We start from the raw sequence: 12,864 nt of genomic DNA, 5'->3' as shown, positions 1-12,864 counted from the left end.
CCATCAGTTTCTTGAGTCTTGCACAATCCATTAACCTCATCCAGGACTCAAAACTAAAGTTCTTTCGCTCAGTCTTTGATCTCTGTCCATTCCTTAGTATTTCCTTCTTCTTTTACTTCCCAGTGAATGCAGGGCAACTTTCTTGCCAAATGAGAATGCAATGCCAACTAAACTGGGATGACTTGATCCAGATCTTTCCTTTCTTTTCTCCCCTCCCCCCCCCCCCCCCATCTTAAAGGTTCTAAGAGAGAAAAAAAGATAATTTAGCTCAGAAGAGGAATGTTGCAGCCATCAGAATGCAGGCAATCCCAAAGCAGTGACGAATGAAGAATGTGACCCAGTCCCAGAAATCAATATAAGATTTCATTCTTGTTACAGGCAGCAGCCAGGGCATACCAATTCAAGGGCAATACAATCTGAAGTTTCATTAGCTCATTTTATAAAGGCATAGCTAAGGTCCAAATCACACTCAGTGGAAAGCACCATGAAAATCACTGTACTGGTTGAAATGGGATAGGTCACCCTGGGTCATCGAAGCAGTTTTGCTGCTTTACATTTTGTTCATGCCTGACGACAGAGAACTACAAAGGGAGCAGAGTGTACCTGTCAAGCAGCCTGTCTTTCCTTACCTGCTAAGCAGGAAAAAGCAAACAGGGAAAACAAAACCTGAATTCAATCAGTTTTGGAGCCCAGTTCAATTTTGCTCTCCTCACATGCCAGCAGAGGGAATGGAGTGAAAAGTTTGGGGCACTAATACATCACACTGCCACCACACACAACAGACGTTTACATTAAAGCCCAAGACATAGATTAATCCTAGTTTGGTGATGATTGTGTGATGCTTTTATGTGCACTGAGAGGTGTGGAACCATTTGCATGCTTTTGACCTTGTAAGAAATTCCAGCCTTTATCCCTGCTTCAAAGACAGAGAGGGTTTCCTAATAAACATCTACTGAAAAGCTTTTTTTTCCCTCTCTTCCCCCCCTCCCCCCACCACCCCCATTTGTAGGAACTGATAATGATACAGTTTCATCTCCAAGCTCCTCATAACACATTTCAGCTCTTTTCCTCATGGGATACACCAGGCAGAGCCACACTAGATTTGTTTATCTCCAAAACAAACACTGTTCTGTGCTGAGGACTCCCAAGGGCCTGGAAAAGATATATTGTCACAGATCTCTAGCAAACCCCAAGAACATAAGGGCTTTTTCTACATCACCCTCTAAACCTCACCAAAAGTTGGGAAAATTGCATTGGTTGACATTCAAGTTTTTTTTTTAAAGATAAAAGAGAAATAGGAAGTAAATTAGGGTTCTGCTGCTGGTACTGGCTCACTCTCCACAGTTGCTCAGGGCTGAAAGGAGTGTTCAGGGGTAGCTGTTACACAATTCACCACATGCAGACCAGAAAACCTGTCATTTACTACTGCTAATAATAACAGCATGAATAACAATACCCACAACAATAATAACAATAATGTAAAACCAGCATAGATTGTCTGCACAAGCAACAAGAGGAAGAAAAGGAAACATTTCCTCACACATTGGTTGGTAACCTTCAAAACCCTGTTCAGCTTGATATTGTGGATATTAGCTGTTATAGCAAGTTTGAAACATATTTAGGCTGGAGGTGAGGAGAAAGTTCTTTCCAGAGAGAGCTGTTAGCCATTGGAGTGTGCTGCCCAAGGAGGTGGGGGAGTCACCATCCCTGGAGGTGTTCAAGAGGGGATTGGATGTGGCACTAGGTGCCATGGTTTAGTAGTCAGGAGGTGTTGGGTGACAGGTTGGACTTGATGATCTTTGAGGTCTCTTCCAACCTTATTGATTCTATGATTCTATGATATGAGTTTATGCAAAGCCAAAGGACACCAAACAAAAGAATCAACCATGTCCAGATTTTGATGTCCTATGGGGAACAGACAAAAGAGTGTGATTTAGCCTTCCTATTTTTGGTGTCTTCTTTAGCAGATGTAAATAGAAGTCAAGACTTCACTGATTACAAAGAAAGCCTAAGGTTAAAAACCTCCTTCCTTGCAGACAGGTACATGTAGTCAGATATATCTGACTAAACTAACTCAATTTAGTCAATTGTATCAGAGCAACTCTGGCACGTAAGGTATTTGAAATGCAGACCAGTGGACACACAGAGAGAACTAGAGAGTTTCAGCTCTCCTTATAGATTTCCTGAAGCTTTTAAACTTTGGCAGAGTATTTTGATGTGACTTCCCAGAAGTATCTTTATGCTGCTTTGCAGCCCTCCTCATCAACAGATTAAAAAAGAAAACCTGAGGAAGCAAAACCAGGTCAGGATGGTTAATAACACAAGGTTCCACCGTTGAATGCTCTAATGTTGTCCTGTTTTCCTGAAAGGCTCCACATGCTTCACGTTTCTCCATTAACTATTTCCTCGTAGAGCCTTTGATCTGTTGAGTCCGTCTTCAACAACTGAACGGCAGAGCACAATTCAAATGAAAGCATGAGCCTGAACTTCATGGCCTCATGATTTCATTTCTTTGCCTCAAGGACATTTGCTATTTCCTGAGTTCAGCAGAGGCAGTCTGGTTTCAGTTTCCCAGAAGATATGTGCAGTCAAAGGATATTTTGACACATACTGGGGGGAAAAAAATAACAATCAAGTAACCAAATATTACTCTCAGGGGAGTGAAGGATTTGACCCACACCAGTTTTAAAGTTGCATGTATTTCTATAGGCACAAATACAGTGAATGCAATCAATGTCTGCTTAGTTCTGAGAGAAAACAAAAAGGCAAAAATAACTAGTTTTGACACTACAGATGTAAAAGCAATTTAGAGCTTTCATTTGCCTTCATTTGCTTTCATTAAGGTGGCCACAACAGACACGTACTGGCGTGTGCTGTGTGTAACTTGCAGCACTTAACTCTTTGGTTTTCCCTTGATGTTAAGGCAACATTAATAACAATCATGTTATTGTGTTACAGCCTGCATATATTCTCTCACACATGCTCTCAAGGCACTGCTTTATTGTGAACATTAAGAACATCACTGCTGGTACATAAACCTGAGGAGACAACCAGGTGAACACATCTCTGCTGCTTCCAGACCTGCTGTAGCTATCTGTAAACCAGATTAGTAAACTGAGAGTCATGCATTTAAGCAAGGATGCTCAAACAGGGGGATGCTCAAGAGAAGGAACCATGCAGGAGGAACTGTGCAGATCAGAGGAGTCCCTTACACTCCCTGCTCATGGAAATAAATACTTGTTGACAGCTTATTCAGGAAATTTAAATATGCTTTCTTCCTCTTGTTTTTGTTCAAACAAACACTGGGCGCAAGGCAGAGGAAGGTAACTTTGAGAGCAGCTTTTTCCATCCCCCAAAATTTCTATGCTAGAAAGACAACAAGTCAGGCTCTCTGATTTGGTGCATAAAGATCTACAGCACATGGGTATCTCATTTGGTCTCCAGTTGCTGCTGCTTGCATGGGTCGTTGCCCTTAGGATATTTTAGACACTGTAGGGTGTCTCTAGTGGCAAAAGACTTTTATGTTTGGTCACTTGAATAATTTCCTGTTATATCAAGTAGCTACAGATCTTCTCAGAGGAAAACTGAGAGATTGTCTATGGTATGTTATACTTGTGCCACATTCATAGTTACTACATAGGTAGTTAGGTGTCTGGAAGGATCTGGAACTTTAGCACATCAAAGCTGAGCATTGAAAGAGGTCACATTGTCATCCAGACAAATCATCCTGCAGACCAACAGTGCAGAGCTGCCCAGTCAAGAACCTGATCTGTCTTTGACTACACTGTTCTGCTGGCTTTACTCTGTGTAAGAATATTAACCATGCCCTTAAAACATAGTTTCTCTACACAAGCTAACTCAATGGCTCTACAGAAGCAAGAAAAGTCACCAGTATTCTTGAGAAGCCCTAGGATCAGAAGATATGATTTGAAGCAATAGCAAAGATATGATAGTGAACTGTGCAATTCACTTGGAATATTAATTTTGGTAAAGATATCAAATTTAGAAAGTCAATTCTGTTAGCTGTTCTTTCTTACATCTACCTTTGGGTATTATGCTTGTAAAGTTCTATTTGTATTTGATTTTGACACACACCCACCCCACCCCACCCCCCCCAAATGACAACATTTCCACTCCATTCAAGAAATGTCATAGCAGGTACCATGACAGTATGGAGGTGCCAAGCTAGATGGAGCTTTGAGCAGCCTGGTCTAGTGGAATGTGGGTTGGAACCAGATGATCTTTAAGGTCCTTTCCATCACAAACCATTCTAGGATTCTATGGAGGGGATAAAGAAATAGAAGCAAGAAAAAACCCCAGAAACAACAACAAAACCCCCTTCATGAAATCCTTCCTTTTACATCATTGTTAAGAGATAGAATACAGCCTGATTCATCTTAGTTGATTATTTTAGTTGATTAGATAGTTGATTCATTTTAGTTGTTTAGATGGTGTTGGATGATAGGTTGCACTGGATGATCTCAAAGGTCTTTGCCAACCTGGTTAATTCTATTCTATTCTATTCTATTCTATTCTATTCTATTCTATTCTATTCTATTCTATTCTATTCTATTCTATTCTATTCTATTCTACTCCATTCCATTCCATTCCATTCCATTCCATTCCATTCCATTCCATTCCATTCCATCTTTTGCATAAGTGTGGTCTCAAAAGTAATGCAAGAGGGGTTGTTCACAAGCTTTTTAGTAGTTTTATTATGACTTGCAGTTTTAAGAAACTAGTTTTTTTTTAACTGATACGTTATTGTGTGAGCACTTCCAGAAGAAGCTTACTTTGTCATGGAAACAATCTTACTAGATCTAATCCCTCCCCACCCACACCCCCTTTTTGTTTTAATCAAGCAAGGAATCTGCTGGTCAAACCAGGGCCAAGACTTGCAACAGGTTGTGTTAAAATTTAGAATGGAGCTCTGATTATCTGGATATTCTCAGAGCTGATTTACATCGTTACTGATGCCCACAACACCGGCTTGGCAGTCACACAAAATCGTTGCCTCCAGGAAGGTCTCACGCTGTAACTTGATTGCATTTTTGTCTGCCTGTGTAAATGGCACCCAAACTACTGTAATTTCAAAACACTTCAAACTAAGTGAAAGGGTAAAGTGATCAGAAAGATATTCAAACCAAGGCACAATTGTCCAATCTGTAGCATAGCTTTGACACCATGCTTGAAGCACATTGTGCAGAAACTTCCCGCCCACTAAACCGGAGCACCCTGCCAAAACAGAGACACTGATCCCTTTCAAAGTGGCTCAGATGAATTTAAGATACAGTTACCTTCTAACACTGGAGAGATGCCTATCTGACTGCAAATTAGAAAATAGCAGCAGTATAATCAACATTTCTCCTCACTCAGTAGAGACCTTCTGAATTGGGAACTCTGGACAAAAAATGCTTTATGCAACATGGGGTAAACCTATTACTCAGTTTGTCTTAGCAGGTTTTTTTATCATAGAAACATAGAATCAATAAGGTTGGAAAAGACCTCAAAGATCATCAAGTCCAACCTGTCACCCAACACCTCATGACTACTAAACCATGGCACCAAGTGCCACATCCAATCCCCTCTTGGACACCTCCAGGGACGGTGACTCCACCACCACCCTGGGCAGCACATTCCAATGGCTAACAGCTCTCTCTGTGAAGAACTTTCTCCTCAGCCTAAACTTCCCCTGGTGCAGCTTGAGAATGTGTCCTCTTGTTCTGGTGCTGGGTGCCTGGGAGAAGAGACCAACCCCCATCTGGCTACAACCTCCCTTCAGGTAGTTGTAGAGAGCAATAAGGTCTCCCCTGAGCCTCCTCTTTTCCAGGCTAAGCAATCCCAGCTCCCTTAGCCTCTCCTCACAGGGCTTGGAAATCAGTTGAAAAAACTCTCTTTAAGCATCCTGAGACATCCTGTGGAATCATCAAAATCTTGGTGAGTTTCACTGATGAAGCCTGCAGGAACTTATGCTACCACCAGACTTTTCTCACTGTGGGGTCATTGGGAAACAGAAGCTTACAGCAGTTTAACATTTACCGTGTTGCTGAATGCCACATTCATTTGCAAGGCAAGCTCTTATTATTTGCCCATTTATACTTCATTACATTTAAACAAAACCCCAAAGAGAAAAGGTCTTAGACGGGAAATTTGTTTTGTGCAGGCTCCCATCAAGTTCAATAGAAGCTCCATCTGAGTCACACTTGGAACAGAAACATGTGAGGAACGGTTGCAGGAGGCGGCAGAAACACTTTCTCCACACACATATACCCTACCCAAGGGACAAAGCTTTAATTAATCTTCTAATTAAATTAAAGCTATTTGCCCTCAACTATCACACACATTCTCCCTCTCACTCCTCCCCACAGGCGGCTCCAGCAAGAGCGTTGTGCTACAGCTCTCACTCTAATATTCCCCAGAGGGGCTTTGGGACTGGGGGCAATCTGAAGAGTGGAGGCAAAGAGCTCATTACAAAAGTGGTAATGGGAAGTGCTCAAGCTCATTCTCATTTTCCCTCCTTCTCCTTTCAGTGCTAAGAGACATTAGTTTAGATATTGTGCCAAAGTGGAAGAGAAAAAAACCCCACAACAATCCCACAATCAAAAAAGCCACTCAAATCCCACAAGGAATCAAATCTCTGCACAAAAGGCTGTGCCAGGAGTAGCTTTCTCAACAAACACTTCTTTCTCCTTCCCATTTACCGGAGGATTTCACCACTAGCTCGCTCTGAAAACTCAAGGAGAGGAATAAAGTAGATATTCATGAAGGAAAGAAGGGAGCAAACTAAATGGTGTGTCGGAGAATCACCCTAGCGAGACGAGCCAGCTTGGAGCTCAGCAGAGAGGATTAGGAAGGAAGAGGCAATGCAGAAAAACTTTCTAGCAGCATAAAATGGATGCAGCAATGAATTTATCACATATGCACTGCTCATCATTTGTTCTTAGAGAATCCTAACAGTGACTATTTCATGAGCTGAACCTCCAGCACATTTCAAAAGTTGAGAAATGCAATGTGTTACAAAACAACACTGCAAAAATCACTAGAAAATGAAACAAAGCAACAAAACAATTTACCAGATTGCATATCCTATATAAAATGCCCATTTTACTCTTATATCACTGCAGGGTGGGATTTGATTTAAGGAGGGACAACATGCAGCAATAGAGATGGTCTTCTTCTAAGCACAGATCTCCCCCTTAAAGGGTGACTTCATTCCAAATCAACCAGCAGGATTTGGATGAATTTCAGACCCTGACAGCTAAGCCACAGGTCTCACTTTCAGAGTCTTGCCATGACCCAGATTCTGCTCCAGCATTTTCTGCTCTACTGCTGTACAGAAGTTTGCTCAGATAAGGAATATCCTCCTGAATAAGGACGGTTTCAGCATGTATCCTATTATCTTCCTGTTCTCAGCTCCAACAAAATGCAGCAGGCATCAAAACTGTTAAACAGTCACCTCAGTTGGCAGGTACAAGGGCATTCTTGATGCAGAACTTGGTGGCACAGGGGCTCTCTTCAACGGTAACATGCTTCAGCTGTGCTGTTTGCAGCTGACTGCAGTGTGCAGACATTCAGGACTCAGAATCTTTTACATACTTAAACAAGAGAATTTTTCAGTGTCAAAAAAAAAAAAGAGAGAGAAAAAAAAAGAAAGGAAAATAACAAAGTGGGGGTGGGTGTTTAAAGCCCCAAAATACATGGCTGCTACTCTACACTAAAAATAATAGCTGGCCAATATGTCCAAGACCCTCTTCCAAAATATAATTTACTGAATGAGTGGAAGCATCACAGAATCATAGAATTATTAGGGTTGGAAGGGATCTCAAGGAGCAGCCAGTTCCAGCCCCGCTGCCATGGCCAGGGACTCCTCACACTACAGCAGGTTGCTCACAGCCACATCCAGCCTGGCCGCAAAAACCTCCAGGGAAGAGGCTTCCACCACCTCCCTGGGCAGCCTGTGCCAGTGTATCACCACCCTCATGGGGAACAATTTCTTCCTAACATCCAATCTGAATCTACCCATTTCTATTTCTTTTCCATTCCCCCTGTCCTATTATTACCTGTCACCCTAGAAGTCCCTCAGCAACTTTCTTGTAGGCCTCCTTGAGATACTGGAAGACCACAATAAATTCACATTCCGGAGAAAGAGTTCAGGGTTCTGCTGCAGACTTTATGCATGCCATATATAATAGGGTACTTGTATGTGGCCTATTTGCATGTGAAAATGTTGGTTCTTATTTCATCTGTGGCAATGACCACATCATAGCACCACTGATCCCTGTTTCTGAAAGCTTCAGCCATCCTAGATTCCCACACACCTCGACCTGTCCTGACACAGTATGCAACCCAGGAGTACAAGCCCAATTTTGCCTCTATAATAACAGTGGTGGCTGAGGATTCATAGAATTGATTGGGAAAAAAGCTTTAAGATCAAGTCCAGCTGTCAACCTAACATCACCATTCACAATAAAGCATGTCCGGAAGTGCCATGTCTGCACATTTTTTGACATCTCCAAGGATGGTGACACTTCCACTTCCCTGGACAGCCTGTTCCAATGCTGGAGAGACACACAATACCTACAGCATCAAAAGAACAGATCCTGCTTTGCATGATGGCCATGACTTCATGCCTGTGTCTTTCCCTCAACTGCTGTTCCTATTAAAACAGAAGTCTTAGAAAAGATTGTTGCTCAGGTTCAGATTAATTTCCCCATGTGAATGTCTGCCCTGGACCTGAAGTGGCCAAAATTTCACAGTTATTAGCCTTAAGAGCTTAATTTGCAGCTCCTTACTCATATCCAGAAATTAATTTCTCTTCTGATAAAGTATTTCCAGTTACAGACAGAAAACTCATTTCCAGCCTGTACTCTATTTTTACTTCTCGGGTAGTTCAGGCCCTTATTGCCTGTCCTACAGCCATATATGTGGAATGGAATCAAGACACTCAAATCATTTCCTCTCCACCTATTTCTGAATTGTAATATGGCCAAAAAAAAAAAAATAGAGCAGGAAATATATCTCTGAATTTCTTGAAATACTAACATTAAATTCCAGTAGCACAAAGCTTTAGCCATTGATCCCATGGAGTAGTGTCTCCTGGATGAGCTCCTGTTTGGATACTCTGCTGTCTAATGAGGCTTGAGCTTGTGCTGAAGTTCATTTTTTTTTCTTTAGGGAATTAACAAAATCTGTCTTTGTCTAAACTTTGGTATGAAACTGTTAGAAAACTCAATGTATCTGCGAATGGGATTCTTCTGTTAGACTTTTCTGAAGCCACCCATAGCTTTCAGGATTTAGGGGCAGATAGACCACCTGGAGGGATAGAAAAAGAAATGCCTAGGCATAGCTGTAATCACATTCATCTTTTCTTATGGTATCAAAGACCCTTCAGCATCTTCCAGCCCATTCCCACTGATGTTACCTGTCTGTACACAATTTCTGACTCCCCCACAGCTGCTCTGCAGATGGAGCATGCCAGGGAATGCCTACAGCTCCAACCAGTTGCTGGATGGATAACAACTTCATCACTTTGGATGTCAAAGCTTTTAAACTGAAAGTACAGAGTGAGGTTCAAACAGTTATTTTAAATTAGCATATACATTTGTTTAGCTGCTGTTTCTGCAGTAGTTCAGATGCAACAGACAACACAGGATGGCTAAAAAGGGTTAGATTTTGCATATCTGCATTGCTACAGTGGGGTAGCTTAGCCTGTAATTGCACTAGGATTTAGTTTCTATTGCAACACAAACATGTCATGTATTTTGTTACAGTTTTTAAGTAATGGAGTAAATTGTCATAAAACTGGCTAACAGAGCTATAATAACTAAAACCAGCTTGGCCAGAGGGCAGCAAGAAAAAAAAGTATATTAATATTGGTGAGGAACTCTACACAAATTTGTACCCTTGAGCTTTAACATCTCTCTAATCTTATCTAATATGCCTTTTGCATTATCAGTTATCCAGCAAGCCCTTAGCAAACAAGAAAGCCAAAATAAAAGTCCAAACCAGTTTTGTGCCAAAATATGCAACATGTTCCACTGCAAATACCAGGTTATAATAAAAGTGATAAAATAAATTAGTAATTCTGTTCTTTCCCTTCCCAAGTATGCCCATACCAGTAGCTCAAATTATTGACAAATCATTTTAGCAGTCCTCAAATAACTAAATCAACAGTGGGCATTTAGCCTAAATAACTCAATTTTCTTTTCAAAAGCTTGAGCAAAGACTGCCCTGGGGTGAGCTATTCATCCCCCCACCCGGAGTAACAAAGAGGGGTCTGTTGAGTTGGGTTCTGTGCCCTTGGGGACTGCAATGATAGAAACACTTATGCATTATGTTTGTCAGTGCTTTTTAATGGGCATCCTAGATGTTGATTAAACAGCTATGTCTCCACTGCTCTGAAAAAGAAGCCCTGGAAGCAGCTTTAAGCACTGTACACTTTGCCTTGCATCTGCTTCCTAACCCTATGACTACTGCTTGGGAAACCTGGATAGTTCATCTGCTGGGCCTTGTGGTGTGTAGCCCTGGGGCAAGCACTCATCCTGCATGCTCCCATAGGCAGGCTTATAGCACAGCTACTTGATCCTCAGAAAGGCTTCAATTCTTGCTGTAGGACATACATTTGCTCTGAGAAGCCCTTGGAGTGCTTGCTTACCAGATTGAGAAGCAAAAGTAAAGAATGGCAGTTTAGGATAAGCCATGGTGAGAGTGGCAGGAAGACACAGAAAAGACCAAATGCCTAACAGTGCCATGAGGAAAATCTGGGGTTTCTCACATTCTTTTCCTCTCTCCCTGCTCTTTGCTTTCAATTTCCCCTTCCTTTTAATGTTCTACATCGCAGCCATCACTGGAAGGGTTTAAAAAGAGACTGGATGAGGCACTTAGGTTTAGTTCTTTAGATGGTGTTGGGTGATAGGTTTGGCTTCATGATCTCAAAGGTATTTCCCAACCTGGTTAATTCTGTATTCTGTATCTCTTTAAGCTGACTCCACAGTAAATCATCTGAGCTGCTGGCTCAGCAAACCCAAGGAGGAACAGGCCAGCATCACACTTGCTAGAGACATGAATAATATCCCTCCAGGTGCTGGATATTAATAGCAGAGCAGCATGAAAAATAACTGATTTGATTAATTTTTATTATTATTTTATACAGGATCATTTTTAAAGGCTTTTTCTTTTCTTTTTTTCCCCCCAGTTTGTTATTTGACTGCTCATCCAAAGCTCCTCCAAGCTCATGAACACAAAACCAGCAGGGAAAAGAATCATATTAATGTCCTTAAATCAGTGTTGTCATCATATTATTTGCCTGTCACAGAAATTACTGCTACTACCAGAGGGCAAAAAAAGTGAACACCTTAATGTTGGGCAACAATTTTCTGCTTTGTAACCTGCTGCCATGTGTTTCTGAGACCTAGACATCTTGCCTGCCTAAAGGAAAGTTGCTGTAGGTATCTGTGTTTATGCTGAGCATTGTCAACCACTGGTTGGTGGAATATGTCAATCTTTAGACTTTTGGGGGTTTTCTCTTTTTTTGGTTGTCATTCCTGGTTTGTGCAAATAAGCTTAATAAGCTTAAAATCACAGAATCACAGAATTTCAGGGGCTGGAAGGGCCCTCAAAAGATCATCCAGTCCAACCCCCCTGCTAGAGCAGGATCACCTAGAGTAGATCACACAGGAACGCATCCAGGTGAGTTCTGAATATCTCCAGAGAGGGAGACTCCACAACCCCCTGGGCAGCCTGCTCCAGTGTTCTGTCACCCTCACAGGGAAGAAAAATTTCCTCATATTTACATGAAACTTCTTATGCCTGAACTTCCACCACTGCCCCTTGTCCTGACATTGGGCACCACTGAGCAGAGCCTGGTTCCATCCTCTTGGCACTCACCCTTTACATATTTATAAACATTGATGAGGTCACCTCTCAGTCTCCTCTAAGCTAAAGAGCCTTCAGCTCTCTCAGTCTCTCCTCATATGGAAGATGTTCCACTCCCTTCATCATCCTCGTGGCTCTGTGTTGGACTCTCTCAAGCAGCTCACTGTATTTCTTGAATTGAGGGGCTGGGAACTGGACACAATGTTCCAGATGTGGCCTCACCAGTAAAGGGGGAGGAGAACCTCTCTTGACCTACTGGTCACAGCCCTTCTAATCCAGCCCAGAATGGCATTGGCCTTCCTGGCCACAAGAGCACACTGCTGGCTCATGGTCATCCTTCCATTTTCACCAAGTGTGCCTCTCTTCAACTTCTGCAACAAACACAACTGATACTTGTGGTGCCCAGTGTCAGTGTACCAGTCAGTGCCAAGACAACACTGAGGTCTCCCATCACCTTCTTAGGAGTGTTAGTTTGTTGGGCTTCCTCAGAAAACTCCAGGAGCTTAGATATATCACCCTGAGATATCTATCACTCTGACACTCTGTCAATACCTCTCCCACCTACCTGGCAGGTTAAGGACCATCTGGAACCAAGGATCCTTAATTTTGTTTCTCTGAAAGTTGTTTGGAGTTGGTTGGTACCAAGGGTGCTGATGTTGTTTTGCAACATTGATTTTCTTGGAGTTGTGTTTTGTGATACAACATCAGAAATTCTGCAATCTCGCTCTGAAAATACCTTGCCCAGTATTACACATCCTAAGACTGGTTTTCTTTTAAAAAAGGCATGGATAGGCTTTTTTTTTCTGGCCTGCAAGAAAGATTGGTATAGATTGGATAAGAAGATTGTTTTCTCCCCCTTAAAGTAGGCAGATTTAGACTAGATAGAAGGAAGAAACTTTTTACACTGAGGGTGGTGAAGCACTGTCTCAGGTTGCCCACAGAAGTGGTAAGTGCCCAATCCCTGGAACCATTTCAGGTCAGGCTCTAAGC

The 12,864-nt window shown here is 42.0% G+C and overlaps 1 protein-coding gene across 1 annotated transcript in view; it reads right to left on the bottom strand.

Annotated features, from left to right (window-relative positions):
* Positions 1–12,864, bottom strand: part of ADCYAP1R1 (ADCYAP receptor type I) — a 126,479-nt gene that overhangs the window by 75,885 nt on the left and 37,730 nt on the right. The gene's annotated exons all lie outside the window — the stretch shown is intronic.

This window comes from Dryobates pubescens, chromosome 21 (assembly GCF_014839835.1).
Source record: "Dryobates pubescens isolate bDryPub1 chromosome 21, bDryPub1.pri, whole genome shotgun sequence".
NCBI lineage: Eukaryota > Metazoa > Chordata > Aves > Piciformes > Picidae > Dryobates > Dryobates pubescens.
The sequence above is the reverse complement of the archived record's forward strand: the minus strand, read 5'-3'. Positions and strand labels throughout refer to the sequence as shown.